The 15,593-nt window shown below is 43.7% G+C and overlaps 1 protein-coding gene across 1 annotated transcript in view; it reads right to left on the bottom strand.

Annotated features, from left to right (window-relative positions):
* Rfx4 (regulatory factor X, 4 (influences HLA class II expression)) overlaps positions 1-15,593 on the bottom strand; it is a 142,557-nt gene that overhangs the window by 64,570 nt on the left and 62,394 nt on the right. The window lies entirely within an intron of this gene.

Below are 15,593 nucleotides of genomic sequence, written 5' to 3'. Positions count from 1 at the left end.
AGACTGCCTGGATTCGATCTAAGTTCAGCCACTTACATGGAGAGCCCTTGGGTATGGCATGTTAGCTCACACTCAAGCCACTCAACTTGTCTATCTGTGAAATGGGAATAGAACCTTACCTTAGAGTATCCTTGTGAAATTTCATAAATCTATGTGATTAGTTTGCAGTAGAGACTGGCTCTTAGAAAATACTAAATAGGTTTTTTTGTTTGTTTTTTATAAATTCACTATAATACCCTATTCTGATGGCTCATTTCCTTCTACCTCCAGATCCTTTCTTTTCTCTTTTTTTTTTTTTTTGTACCAGTCCTGGGGCTTGAACTTAGGGCCTGGGTGCTGTCCCTGAGTATTTTTGCTCAATGATAGTGCTCTACCACTTGAGCCACAGCTCCCCTTCCAGTTTTGGTTTTGGGGTATTTTTTTTTTTGGTGGTTAATTGAAGATAAAAGTCTTGGGGACTTTTCTACCTGGGTTGACTTTGAACTGAAATCCTCAGATCTGAGTAGCTAGGATTATTGGTCTGTCCAAATTATTGGCACTTGGGTGGTTTTTTGTTGTTGTTTGTTTGTTAATGAGACAAGGTCTTGCTATGTATCCCAGGCTGGCCTCAAATGTATGATCCTTCTACTTCAGCCTTCCCAGTGCTGGGATTATAAGTGTGCGCCACCATGCTCAGCCTCCAGGGACTCTTCTTATACTTCAGCAAATTCTTCCAGATCCTCTTCCCTTTTAGATCAACACTGAGCCACCTTACTGGCAGGGTAGGAGAGAGTGAGCCTGCACCCTTCCCTTCCTGAGAAGAGGTGCAGAGGCAGATATCCCACTGCTAGAGCCAGACCCTGGGGAGCTTTCTCTAGAGATAGGGTAAATCTCTTGATCTAGCTCAAACTCTTCACACCAGTACTCTCATGCATTGACTTAATCATTCACTCAACGAACAGGTACGATGGCACTGCTTGTTGTTTAAACTTGGACATAACTAATCTCTCTTGCTTTAGCTTGCTCCCGTGATGTCTGAGGAGATGGAGGTGATGGTGGCCCTCAGCTACCCTGGCGTGGGTTCAGTGGGATGCAAAGACATGAACAAATGACAAGATATCAGGATCCCAGAACGGGCAGTGTGCAGATGGTTAGTTTTAGCACATTAGAGAATGGACAATGTGGAGAATAAATGGGTCATACTTCCCAGCCCCAAATGGGTGAGAACAGGATGTCTGGAGAATCTAGTGCCTGCAAACCATAAATCCGCTTTGGGAAGCTGGGCACCGGTTGCTCACACCTGAAATCCTAGCTACTCAGAAGGCTGAGATGTGAGGATCATGGTTTAAAGCCAGCCTGGGTAGGAAAGTCCATGAGACCCTTATCTCCAATTAACCACCAGAAAACCAGAAGTGGCACTGTGGCTTAAGTGGTAGAATGCTAGCCTTGAGTGAAGAGCTGAGGGACAGCACCCAGGCCCAGAGTTCAAGCCCCATGACTGACAAAAAACCAAAAACACAACACTTTGGAAAGAAGAGCTTTTCAAATATTATCTCATAGTGATAAAGTTGAACAAAACAATTCCACAGTTGTCCAGATACAAAGATGTCAACTTTGTAGACAATACGTCCTCCAGCTCCTCTAACACTATCTCCTATATGCTGAGGACCCACTGAGGCCTGAGTAAAACACGACACCGAAGCCTGAGGGATGACAAGGCTCTCTATACACCCTGCCCTTGGGTCTGCCTTAACCTATGGCCAAGCTCTTAGTACTTTGTCACCTGACTCTAGTCCTGTGAACAGTTAGACAGACAGCAGACAACACAGGCAAGAGAAGTATAAAACTGGAGCCTGAGGCTCTTTGTGTTGGTTAAACATGGGTTAAGATTTGGGATCTGTGTTTCCTAACCATCCAAACAAAGAAGGCACTATGGTAAGTTACAAGAGTCCCAGTGTCAATAAGATAAAGGCATGCTGGTTGCTTAGGAAAAGCAGGCTTTGAATCTTGATCCTCATAGCTCAGCCTCCTCAGTAGCTATGATTACAGGTGTGAGCCACCAGCACCTAGCAACTCATACTTTTTTATTTATTAATTCCAAAGAAAGAGTCTAAAATAAGAGTTTTAAAATAAGATAAAGTACTCATGAAACTACTAATGAGAGAGAGAAATCAATGTCTGACAATAGGGAACTGATGACATGGTAGTGTATATACTTCACAGACATGTAAGCATTTAAATGATGGGACAAGAAAAATACTCATAATGGTGACATAAGTATGGTTATGCTGTGTTTGTAATTTATGTGTGGACAAAAATAGGAAACCTGAGCCAGGCACTGGTGACTTATGCCTATAATCCTAGCTAATCAGGAGGCTGAGAACTGAGGATCAAGGTTTGAAGCCAGCCTAGGCAAGAAAGTCTGTGAGACTATTTATCTCCAATTAACAAGTGGTAGAGTATTAGCCTTGAGCAAAAAAGCTTAGGAACAGTGCCCAAGCCCTGAGTTCAAGCCCCAGGGCTGTCACAAAATTTTTTTTTTCAAGAAGCCTAGAAATACAAAAATGTCTATTTGATATAGTTGTAGGGCTGTGTAAGTACCGGGTACTAAATCACTTTGCATATTGATAGAAAAGGATTTTCATATTAGAATGAGTCCACACTGACAAAGGAAGTTGGAGATAAACTTGAAAGAAGCGTCAAAGATCTTCTAGAATGTTATAGTGCTTTTTCTCTTCTCTTTAGAAAGCAAATCAACCCCATTCCCTACAAAGAATTGGTAGATCATAAAAGAAAGCAGCACTGTTGTGTGTTTGGTTGCTAAGTCTAATTTTCACTTGACTTTAGGGGACTGGCTGAGTTCCGCAACTGTGCTAAGTGCTTATTCAACTGGTAACCCACGACAGCCACAAAACAAACAGGCCCACCCTCATGCCTGTCCTCAGCACCAGGACTGGGGGGCTGGTGTCCACAGTGTGCCACAGTGCCACTGGGACATGGGGCCAAGCCTACTGAAGACATTTGCCCTACCTAAGATGTACAGTCAGCTTGTTTGTGATGCTCTCTCCTGCCACGATATGGACCCTGAGAACTCACTGGCCATCTATTTTTCCCAGTCTTGGGGCTTGAACTCAGGGTCTGGCACTGTCCCTGAGCCTCTGGTGCTTAAGGCTAGCACTCTACCACTTGAGCCACAGCACCACTTCCAGCCTTTTCTGTTTATGTGGTACTGAGGAATTGAACCCAGGGCTTCCTACATGCAAGGCAAGCGCTCTACCACTGAGCCACCTTCCCAACCCTAGCTGGCCAATTTATCCCCTGGTTCCCTCCATTGCCTAAAGATTTTACTTACACTTACAAAAAAAATAAAATAAAAAGCATGTATTGCCAGGTGCTGGTGATTCAGGCCTATAATCCTAGCTACTCAGGAGGCTGAGAGATCTGAGGATTGTGGTTCAAAGCCAGTGCAGGCCGAAAAGTTCCCATGAGACTCATCTCCAATGAACCACCAGAAAACCGCAAGCGGTGCTGTGGCTCAAAGTGGTAGAGCACTAGCCTTGAGCAAAAGAGCACAGGGACAGTGCCTAGGCCCTGAGTTCAAGCCCCACAACCAACAAAAGACAAAAATTTCATGTGCATCAATACAGTAGGAACTTAAAAAAAAACTAACTCTATGACTTTATCAAATTTTTGTTGAGTTAGCCAAACACTACAGAAAAATCCCCCCAGACTCCTCTTTTCCTAACCCACTCAATCCAATCTTGTTGATTCAACCTTCTAAACCCTTCTTGAGTCCAGCTGCTTGTCTGTACCTCCCACCCTAGCCAGGTCTCTTCTTGCTCTGGAAACACATCCAGGCTTCTTGGGCTGGGCACAAGGTGCCCCCTGTGATCTGCTCCAACTCAGGTTCCCAGCCTCAAATCCCACTGCTCTCAGATGCTCTCCAGATGCCAGATTCAGAAAGTTCTGCCACCATATATATTGTTCCTTCTGCCTGGACCTCCAAGCTAAGATGTCCCCTCCCATCCCTGAGGACCACCTTTACAGTGCCTGGTGCACTTGCCCTGGGCTTTCCGCCTGTGTTTCCCTAGTGAATTAGAAGTACAGAGTGGCTAAGCAGCTGGGCTTTCACCTGAGGCTCAGCAGGTTCCAGTCCTGGCTCAGGTATAATACATGTCAAGTGATTGAAACATGTCAATACAGGTCAATCACTTGACATGTATTATCCTGGCTGATTATCACATTATTATAGCTAACAGCAGGAAGAGGCTCCCTCCATCACTTTTCCCTTTAAGCAGATGAATAAGCTGAAGCTCAAAGAGGCTAAAAGCCATTCCCACAAAGCCACGCAGCTCACAAGATGCAGACTTGTGATCTGAACACTCTGTCTGAACTGACACTCCAAGACAAAAGGAAGTGTCTCCAGCCTCTGGTTCTTTCCTTTAACAGCACCCTTGATTTCTTCTGTGTGGCATCCCCACCCTCCTTCATCAGGTGTATTTCGGAATGAAGAGGTTCTTTGTTCCCATCTATTCATGGGAGTTCTCTTGTGCTCTCCCTACCCTGGTCTTCGTGGGAAGGCACTGGTGACCTCTGCTGGGTTCAGGACCCACCTCTCTCTATTCCTCACAGGCTACAGAAAGTGAGACGCAGTGGAGGGGATGTCGGTACATTGGCAGGTAGCTTAGCACATCTCCTTTTAGCTAGAATCCACTCACATCCAGAAAAGCAGAACTCTGCCTATTACATACTTCTGCTTACATAGATATACTAAGCAAAAGTTTTTTCTGTTGGGGCTGGAGGTGTGGCTTAAGGGTAGAGTGCTTGTCTAGCATGCATGCAGCCCCTGAGTTCAATCCCCAGCACCACAAAACAAGAGAAATCATTGTGTTGGATTCATTGAGGTCTCCAAATGGATTTGCTGAAATAAATGGTCCAGAAGGCAGATCTTCTGCCAGCTCAGAGGCCTCTGACATCCAAGGCAGAAGCCAGAAACTCCAGCTCAACACCTGGCTTCATCTTTTCTCTTTGAATTCCCTTACACCAACCCTACTTCCTCTCAGATGGGACTGCCTGGAGTTGTATTCTTCTGAATGCTTCCTAGGCCCTTGTTTCTGAGCCCTTTACCTGCCACTCTCTCCCTCCTTGTACTCCGTCCTCAGTGGCCAGCTCCCCCAGCATGCAGCCACTCCAGGCGCCTTTCCTGATTCCCTGAGCAGGCCAGGGCTCCAGTGGAGATCAGGTTCCATCCTCCCTCCATCTTGAATGTGTCCTGATTCTACCTGCAGCCCCCCAACCCCACAGGCCCAGGACTCACACCTGGATGGCTGCCTGGTCTCACCCTGATTCCACACAGGACCCACCTGGTAGTCTCTGTGCTCCTTCCAGCTTCCCTCCCAAATCCTCATGTTCTGGCCCCATGGAACTTAGTGAAGTCATTTTGTTCTTCCCTTGTGGGTTTTCCCACAGCCTGTCCCCATTGCCTGTCTCCCTTCCTCCATGCCCACGGTCCAGCTAATGCTCGCTCATTCCGAAAACCTCATCTTGTACCTACTTCATCCCAGAAATCTTCCCTGAGCCAATTGCTTAGTAACCAGTTTCAATGTCCATAGAATTTTTTCTAATCAATTTCTTTTTAAATTGGCCAATTTAAAAATGTACATATTTATGATATGTACTATGATGTGGTATGTATATATGATAAAATAGACACACTGGGCTAACTATTATATGCATTATCTCATTACTCTTATCAATCAATGCTATTTTGGGATGAGAACACTTAAAATGTACTTTCTCGACAACTTTTTAAGAATACATCTTAGCCAGGTGCCGATAGCTCACGCTGGTAATCCTAGCTATTCAGGAGGCTGAGGTGTGAGGATTGAAGTTTGAAGCCAGCCTGGGCAGAGGAGTCCATGAGAGTCTTATCTCCCATTAACCACCAAAAAGCCAGAAATGGAGCTATGGATCCAGTGGTAGAAAGCTATTCTTGAGCAAAAAGAAGCTCAGGGACAGTGCCCAGGTCCTGAGTTCAAGCCCAGGACCTCCCCCACCCCCAACCCCGCCCCGCTGCCCACCACACACACAGAATACAAACACATATATTTAACCGTAGTCAGCATGCTGCAGAATGGGTATTTTGAACTTACTCTTTTTTATAGCAAGTACAAATTTTGTGCCACTCACTGACATCTCTCTTAACTCCCCACGCCCATAGGAATGGTGTTGGGGATTGAACTCAAGGCGTGCACATGCTAGGTGAGTGTTCTACCACTGAGCCACATCCATAGTCTCCCCCTGCCCCAAATCTTTATAAGAAATCAGTGGTCTACTCAGATCTATAAAGTCATTACCTAGAGTAGCAGACTCTACAAATACTAGAGCTCCAGCCATGTTTTCTTCTGCTCTTCACTGTGCTCAACCAGCTGAAGTCTTAATAACCATAATGGGTTGGATAATGGTACATGGCTTAAAATTGTGCAATGCTTATTGTGCTCCTACTTATTGGTGAGGCCCTGGAGGATATGACTCTGAACAAAACAGGAATATCCTCTGTCCAAGAAACTTACACCCCAACATGAAAAGATCCAAAGTAGCAAGTAAAAAAAGCCATTGTCTTACCTTGATGGCTTTTCCTTGACTTATGAGAGAACTTGGGACTACAGAGATGGGGATATTATGTTGTCCAAGTTTTGAGAACTCCATGATAATTTAGCATTTGAGTAGTGACCTCAGGAAAGTGAAGGAATAAACTTGGTGGCTGTCTAGGGTAAGAAAGTTGTAAGAAAAAGGAAGAGCCAATGCAAAGGCCCTGGGAGTAGGAACTGGCTTGACTTGTTTCAGGAAGGAAAAGAGAGCCAAGGCTGAAGCAGAGAGAGTGAGACATAGGAGAGCATAAGAAGTTGCATTCAGAAGGTAGAGACAGGTCAACAGAGTAGGGCTCAGACGAGACCTTGTGGGCTTTTGTAAGCCCTTCTGCTTTTACTGAATGAGACGAGAACTGGGAGGACCTGAAGGGAGTTGGGTAAGACCTAACTTACTTCCAAAAGGTTCATTCTGGCTGCTGAGTGGAGAATTGGCCATAGAGGCAAAGACGGAAGCAAGGAGACCAGTTAACAGGCTACTGCAACAGTCCAGGCAGGAAATAATGTGGCCAAGTACATTAAGTCATTGACTCCATAAATGAACGAATGAATGCACTCCTCTTTAATCAGCCACTGGAGTTGTTCCTAGTATTGCGTTAGTAAAAAAACACTAATACTGAAGCCATTATCTTTGTGCATAAGCATTTTTGATTACTGATATTTGCCAGTTGCTTTCCATAAAGTTTAGAAGGGCATCTACACGTTTGAGTTTTTTTTTCACATGCTAAGTTGAAAGGGCTGAAAAGACCTTTACTTTTTTTTTTTCTCCCACTTGAACTCCATCTCTAAAAAGGCTCCTCAGATGATCTTACCAGGCTCCTAGCAGGATCAGAGGTGTTGCAGAATAGGTACACTGGACAAAGCTGGGCCTCTGTTGGACTGCCCTGGCTGCAGGGGGCGGGGGAGAGGAGCTGCCTGATTTTGGGGGGCAGGGGAGAGCTGGAAGAAGGGCTGCATCTGCCCACACCGCCCTCTCCCTTGCCCTCACCTCTTCCGCTGCTTACTGTCCTCTTCCATCCCAATTTCTTTACTCACAGAGTTAGCCTTTATACTCTGGTTTTTACAGATTTGTCAGACAACCCTCCTTCATTCCAGTGTTCAGGTTTTTGTGGCTTCAAGGTGCATCTATCCTGCCCCCCCCCACCAAGTATGACTAGAAAATTTGGTTCTGGTAATGAAAATGCTTTAACCTAAAAATATTTGATAGCCAAGTCTTCCTCCACCTTCTTTCTCCAAAAGAATAAAATAAAATGGAGCAAGGCGATGAGAGGAGGGGGCAGTTTGGGGAGAGTTGGGGTGGGGGATGGGAGAGCGCCAGGCTCTACCACATTTGCCCCAGTGGAGGTCAGGACTTTTCCCACTAGGAGCAAAGAAAGGGCTGCCACAGATGGTACCTCCTTCTCACAGACTCAACAAAACCCTGTGGGAAGGGGGTTTGGCTTGCTTTCTTTTTATTTTTTTTAAAGTGTTTCTTATAGGCTGCAAATTACAAATTATTCTCCTCTCCTTTCACCAAATAATCAACTGGTGTCCGAATCTGAAAGACTGGCACCATTTAGTTTTGAGTCTCCAAATACAGGGTCGGTTCAGCTTTGCGAAAAGCCGTTCAGCTTTTAATTTCTGGAGCAAGACTCAGCAAACAGTAAAACACTTTTGTGGAGCTGTGAAAGTTGAGCTTTGCTGTTTGATAAATGAGCAGACAGGCAGGCAGCCCCTCTTTCTTGTTTTTGTATGGATTCAATGAAGCCTGCCTAAAGAACACCACATGCTGTTCTAGCTACCGATCTAACACTCTGCAACATCCCAACCTTCCAAATTCCCTTTAATTACTCACGAATCCCACCCTTCTCTCTTTCAGCCAGGGCAGACAGAGCTGGGGGCTCCGGGGCTCTGGGGGTGGAAGTGGAGAAGCTCACTAGAGCTTCTGAAAATGTGTGGAGGTTGCCTGTCTATACTCGTGGGCCTAGAGGATGTCCAGTCATTTTGCAGAAGCAGTTTTGTTTTGTCTTGTTTTGTAATGAAATATGAGTTGTAGGCAAGCACTCCTGAAATGATATATCTGAACAGTGGTCCTCCTCGAAGACGAGGAAAGGAGGAGTGAGAAGAGGAACTAACATACCTCAGCCTCACCTGGCACCATGTACTAATGTGTGTTACACTTGGGATTATATCTTACCCCAACCACACTGGTAGAGAGAGTGGTGGTGGTAGTTTTATAAATGAGAATGAGGATCAAAGGTGGTTGCTGTTTATATCTATAGACTCTGGCCAGTGGTCCTACGGGTCCTATAGGAATCTGATCCTATGGCTTCTTTCATCCTTTTCTGGCTGACAAACAGTCCTAGAAGATAGCAAGCTGTCCACTCTGGGCACGAACTTCCTGATGTGTCTGTCCCCTGGAGTTATCCCAGAAGACATCTTGGGAGCCATACAGGAAGCCATTACTTTTTTCATCCAGGCTTTGACCTGGACCCACATTGTATGGTTTCAGTCACTTTTATCTTCACACTTATTCATTAAACTTTTGGTTGTTTCCACAAATTCAGGCCTGCCTTCACGAAGCAAAGATTTGCCAGGAACAAGAAGCGATCTGAAAGAGATTTCATGGCTAGGTGTAGTGGCCCATGCCTGAATCTCAGTATGAGAGCCACAGAGGGCCATCCCATTTAAAGACAGCACATACTATCTGAAAAAAGAGCTAATGGCATGGCCGTGGTAAAGTGTCTGCTAGCAAGCCTGAGGCTCTGAGATCAAATGCCAGTGCCATACACACCAAAAAAAGGCAATCCAGAGTGATGGAGTAAGTACAAATCCTCCCAAGAAAGGCTCAATAAAGGGGAAGAAAGTAGAAATGAAATACCACAAAAAGCTCCTGTTTTATAATCAGGTATTGTGTCTTCTTATTAAAAATGTGCTCCAGAAACCAATCTACCTACCTATCTTTCCTTTCATTTCTTTTCCTTTCCTTTCCTTACCTTTCTCCCTTTTTCTCTCCCTCCCTCCTTCCTTCTTTCCTTCCTTTTTTTCACAATAAATCTAGCCCCCTTTTCAAAGAAAAAAGAATTAAGCCTGGCTGTATAAATGAGGTCTTTGAAGTACCCTACTTCAGCCTTTTCATCTAAGTGACCATTGTGCTACAGTGATCCAAATCTATCCAGTTCATATGGTTTGGGGTTGCTCTTCCTGGGATCAGGCATTAGGGATTGAAGAAAGAGAATGCTGCAGGTTCCATAGGAAATCCCCCAAGAGAAGTTACATGATTTCTACAAGAAATGCCTATCAATTGCAACAAGACAGAAAAAGAATTCCAAATCACATGGATGAAGAATTCCATAAAAACCTTCCAGGGCTGGAAAGATACCAGTGAACTCTGAGGGGAGGTATGGTGAATAATAGCTAGCTATTCCAACCAATGGAATGCATATGCCAACCCAGTATTGTCCTGAGGCTGATGGGATGCGGTGTCACGTGTGCGGGAGAAATGACAGTCATTTCAAACTGATTTAGTAGAAGGAGGTGAGTTACATAAGATGCAGGTTAAGTTAAAATGGAATCATCCTGCAGACGATAATAAGAGGGTGCGGGTGAGGATGGCAGCGAGGATGATGTAGGACATTTTTAGAACAATTGTTCTCAAAATTGTTCGCAAAAAAAGAGAGTACCTAAAAGGGATGGAACATTGATTTGTTAGTGATGATGGCTTTTAAAAAAAGCGATGTACTAAAGTCATGGAGGGTTGCTATAATAAACCCAAGTCCCTAATTATAACTAACAGCCATTGAAGGTTTGTATTTACCAGGTCCTGTGTGAAGCAATGTTTTTACAGTTGTTACCTTGAACATTCTTTGGGTGGATCCTGTCATGATTGTCAATTACAGATGAGGAAGCTGGGGCTCGGAATGATTAAGACGCTGTCTGAGCTCATGCCGCTGGGAAGTGATGGAGCTGAGATTCAACCCCACACAGTTGTACCTTCAGAGTTTTCACACTACACTACATTAAAAAAAAATCTTAATGAACAGCATATGAAATCTGGTGTGAAATCAGATGCTCTGACATGGACACTCTATGGTATATGCTAAAGATAAGGAAAAAAAGCATGCTAACATTTAAAAATCATAACTGTCTGAAAAAAATGAAGAAAGGAATCCTCACTGAAGATCCTTAAAGAGGCCTGCAGAAGACTGTCCTCTTCTTCTGTGTCACATCCTGGACAGCATACCCTAATTCAGGCAGGAGCTGGGGTGGGCAGGTTGGAGGGGTTATCAAGGAAGAAGGAGAGGACCCTAATGATCCTTCCATCTGTTCCAGTGGCTGACATCCAGGTCCTCAAACATACTTGGCTCCTACACATACGGTGCTCAAGGGTGTCAGCAAGGAGGAAGGAGCCAACTATTGAAGGAAGAGCCACCCACAATGACTTCAAATCTCCATTGGAAAGGAAGGTAAACTATTAATAAACTAAATTCATGCAACTACGGAACACCTGCCACCCAGTGTCCCTGTACATCTTTTTGTCTCTCATAGGTGGCTCTCTGCCCCCTACCTTGCTACACCGTGGCATGATAGGGAAATGCATGCACTGGGGGAGCTATTTACCCTTTCTTGGTCTTGATTTTTTTTTTTAGTCATTTAGAAAATGATAAAATTGCACCTGCACATCTCTAAGTCCTTTTAATCTGTTCAAATGCAGAGTTATTTGAAATGATAAGGATTAATGAATTCTCCTGTTCTATACTGATTGAAGTTTTACAGGCTTAAATGGAATTGAGGGTATGTGAGGCATCAACAAACTTGCAGAGGAGCTAGACTGTGAGGTTTAGTATGCCCTTCATGTATGCACGCCATAACTATGCCTGTTAATAAAGCTGCCTTTCCTGAGAAGTTCAACCTGTGGCCCCTAAACCACATCATTCCCACACCATTGTAGGAGTCACACCGAACCACAGACTCATAATCTGAGAGCACAGTTGCACTCTCATTTATGAAGGTTCAACTTACACTTTTTTTGGCTTGAACGTAGTGTGATGCAATATCTGTGCAAAGGACATGAGCCTCCCAGTGTAATCCCTTCTGGGCTAGAGCTAGACTGTGTAAGGCTTTCTCGTGATGCTGAGCTGTGGCAGCTCTCAATCTGCCACGTGGTCCTGAGGGTAAACAACTAGGATTCCACAGTGTGCCTTGTGGCCAACGAATGGTTGGCCAACGAATTATGTGAGATATTTAGCACTTGATCGTAAAATAGGCTTCATGTTCCATGCTATGGCTAAATTATAGACTAATGTAATGGGCATGTTTAAGGTAGGCCAGTTAAGCTGTAATGTGTGGTAGATTAGGCGTATCAAATGCATTTTCAACTCAAGTAGCATCTGTCCATTCTACAGGAGCTATGGCTGTATTTCATAGTTAAGGAATACTCTCTCCCCCCCTTCGCATATATATATACATATATATATATATATTTATATGTGCATATGGACTACATTTTCCTGCCTCCTTAAGAGCCAAGGGAAGCCAGTGAGAGATAAAGGGAAACATTAGGCCAGACTCTGAGAAAGTTCCTCAAAGGACTGACTTGGTTAGGACCTTTAGCTCCTAACTCTCTGTTTTCTACTTCTTGCCTGAAATAGAGCTTTGGTGTCAGCAGCCCTCTCACACCATGCAGTGACATAGAAATTGGAAGCAGTCTGTTAAGGATGGCAGAGCATAAAGACAGAACCTGGACCTCCAATGCCTTTATGGAGCAACATGTTCCAACACAGCCAAGTTTTCTCTTGGATTATGTAAGCCACTGTTTAGAGTGGGAGAACATTGTCCATCCACATTCCCCACAAAATTTCTCACTCATATACCTTCAGATTTCTACCCAAGATTCACATACAGGAAAGGTTCCAGTATTTCATTCCTTTACATCAACCAGAAATCTGGTATCAACAACCTAGCTATTCAAATTGAACAGCTCATCTTTAGATGGGAATAGAAATCGCATCTCTACTTCTAGTTTCTGGTTCTATACCTAGGAAGCTTGGAAGTCAGCCACTTAAAACCTAACAAGAAGTGAAAAGCCAGGCAAACTAAAAAGCCACAACAAAAATCTTGAATCCCTAAGACAGGAGAGGACATTGAAGAAACCATTGTCCCTCAAAGACTGGGGAGATAGGCAAATACAGGGAGTCACAGCTCCCCGGAACAGAGACTCACAAATCGAAACCACTATGGGAATGACTGCCAGGGTCAGCCAGCTGACCCTGGAGTGGCTGGAGGGTCAACGTGAACAAAGAGAAGAGTTAAAAATAAAACCAGGGAGCCCCAGATACAGGGGGCTTACATGATATTGTAAGAGTTACATCCAGGAGCTCTACCAGGTTCCCAGAATGGGTAACGGAGGGAAATTCCCTCGTGTTTCTCAAAGCTAAGAGGTGAGGAAGAAAGCACTATATTGAAATAGGCCAGGGCACTTTGTTCTTAAAGATGTCCTTTAGGAGAAACTAGTCAATGAGAACTCAGCCTGTGGGACTTCTTATCAGTCTCTCACCGGCCAGGGGAAGCGATATGAAGGATACACAAATCCAGTCAGCTGGAATCTCTCTTGTAGAAGAGGAGAAATATAAAACTTTATCCAACCTGGTCCTGCTTAAGGAGATGAGAGGGATTGCGAGCAACGTTTGTGGAGTTCAGCGTCTAGAGGCAGAGTGTCACTGAAGGCTGAGAGCTGATCATGTAAATATAGACTGCATCTTTTACCCACATCTTGACATCACAGTTCCAGAGATCTTTTTACCTGACACATGATGTCCAGTGTGTAAGACAAATGTACAAAACAGACCAAAAGAAATCAAAACACACAATTTAAAGATGCCAAGTATTAGAACTGAACAGCAGGAATAGTGTGATAATCAGACTGAAGTTTTCACTGACTTCGATTAGTTTGCTAAGAGCCCTGATGAATAAATGGACAGCAGACAAATGCAGGGCAACGGTAAGCAGAGAGATGGAAATTCTAAGAAAGAACCAGAAGGAAGTGTTAAAGATAAAACAACAACAGCAACAACAACATTATAATAAAGATAAAGAGTGCCTTTAAAAATAAGAATTCACACAGCTTACAAAATTGTCTCCGACCTTGGAGATGCATAAATAAAAACTCTGAAAAATAAATAACAGAGAAAAACGAAGATTTTAAATTGGAACAAGTGGAACAAGACATCCATGTACGGTGTGGCAACTATTAAAGGTGCAAAAATGTGTAATAGCAATACTGGAAGGAGTACACAGAAAAAAAGGGACACAGGAAATATTTGAGACAGTCATAGCCAGGCATTTCCTCAAATTTGATGACAGACACAATCATAGAGAATACCAGGATAAGCCATCAAAATTATCATAAATTAAATTTAAAAAGCATAACTCATCATAAAGAACATCAGGGTAAAGGCAAAAATATGAAGGAGGAAGGGATAAAGGAGAAGGAGGAAAAGAAGAAAGAGAAGAACACCACACATTTCAAACTATAGAAAAATAAAGGCAACGAAGAAAAATCTAAAAAATATATACCTGTAGGTCTGGTCTGGTGGCTCAAGTCTGTAATCCTAGCTATTCAGAAAGTTGAGATCTAAAGATTCCAGTTCAAAGTCAGCCCTAACCACCAAAAAGCTGGAAGTGGCTCAAGTGGTAGAGTGGCCAGCCTTGACTGAGCAAAAAGCTCAGAGACAGTGACCAGACCCAGAGCTCAAGCCTCTAGACCAGCACAAAAACAAACAAATAACAACACCAAAAAAATTAATAGGGAGAAATTACCTTCTCTATAGAGGAAGAAAGATAAGAAATACATTTGAATTCTCTTTGCAATTCATGAAGGGTAGAAGAACATAGAATTTAAGTATGGAGAGGGAAAAATTATAGCAGAAGAATCAGCCAATTAATACAAAGACATATAGATAAAAAGTAAATAGATGGCAAAGACAAAAGCAGGAGTAGCTATATGAATTTCAGACAGACTTCAAGGAAAATTATGAAGGAAAACATACATAATGATAAAGAGGTCACTTCTCCATGAAAACACAATTCAGACCAAATTATACAAGATAAGAATTAACAGAACTATAAGGAGAAATGATGGCTCTATATTATAGCTGGAGACTTCACACCCCCTCCTTCAGAAATCAACAGATCCAGGAGCAGAAAATCAGTAAGGACACCATCAATCTCCTGAATACAATTGACATTTATAGAAGGTTTTATTTAACAACAACTTGACAACACACCCTTCTCCAGCTCATATGAAATATTCATCAAGAGAGACTGCACTCTGGGCTATCAACCACCACTTCACATATTTAAAAGAATAGACATCATGCAATTTCCAATCCCAGGCCCAAACAGAATTAAACTGGGGAGAGCAGAACACAGCCCTCTCCCCCTTCTTCCTCAGTCTCCACACTGTCCATGGGCTGACTGGAGCTCAGATAAGACAGAGAAGCGTTTTGAAGTCGATGTGAGTCTGTAAATTTTAACTAGAAGACTAGGCTGAACTTTAAACAGTCAAAAGAGTCTAAATTATTAACAAAATGTTTGCTCTCATCATCAAAAATCAAAATGCGATCAGATCTGCCACGAGGTAAGGGAAGAGAGTTCAGCCAAACCTGAAAGAAAGCAAAGCGAGTTTCTGCTCACACTTCTCTGAGTTCAGCCTGTTTTGAATGCCAACCTCCCTTGGGGCTCCTTTGAGCATCCGTCAGCGCGTAACCCCACACACGCAGTGAGCTGGCCCACATCCTCCCAATGCCAGGGCTGAAGTCCAGGGTGACTTCGTCATCACCTGAGGGGCCAAGTGCAGCGTGTGCAAGAGAGGCAGGGGTCCCTCAGCCAACATAGGAAGAGATCCTCTGGAGTTCATGAAAGACCAATGGAATTGTTCCCTCAAATAGGTGACAGTCCCAGCAAAGGACAATGGCAGCTGGCAGGAAC

Source organism: Dipodomys ordii, unplaced genomic scaffold, assembly GCF_000151885.1.
Source record: "Dipodomys ordii isolate 6190 unplaced genomic scaffold, Dord_2.0 Scaffold3, whole genome shotgun sequence".
NCBI classification, from domain to species: Eukaryota; Metazoa; Chordata; class Mammalia; order Rodentia; family Heteromyidae; genus Dipodomys; species Dipodomys ordii.
This window is presented reverse-complemented; position numbering and strand designations above follow the sequence as displayed.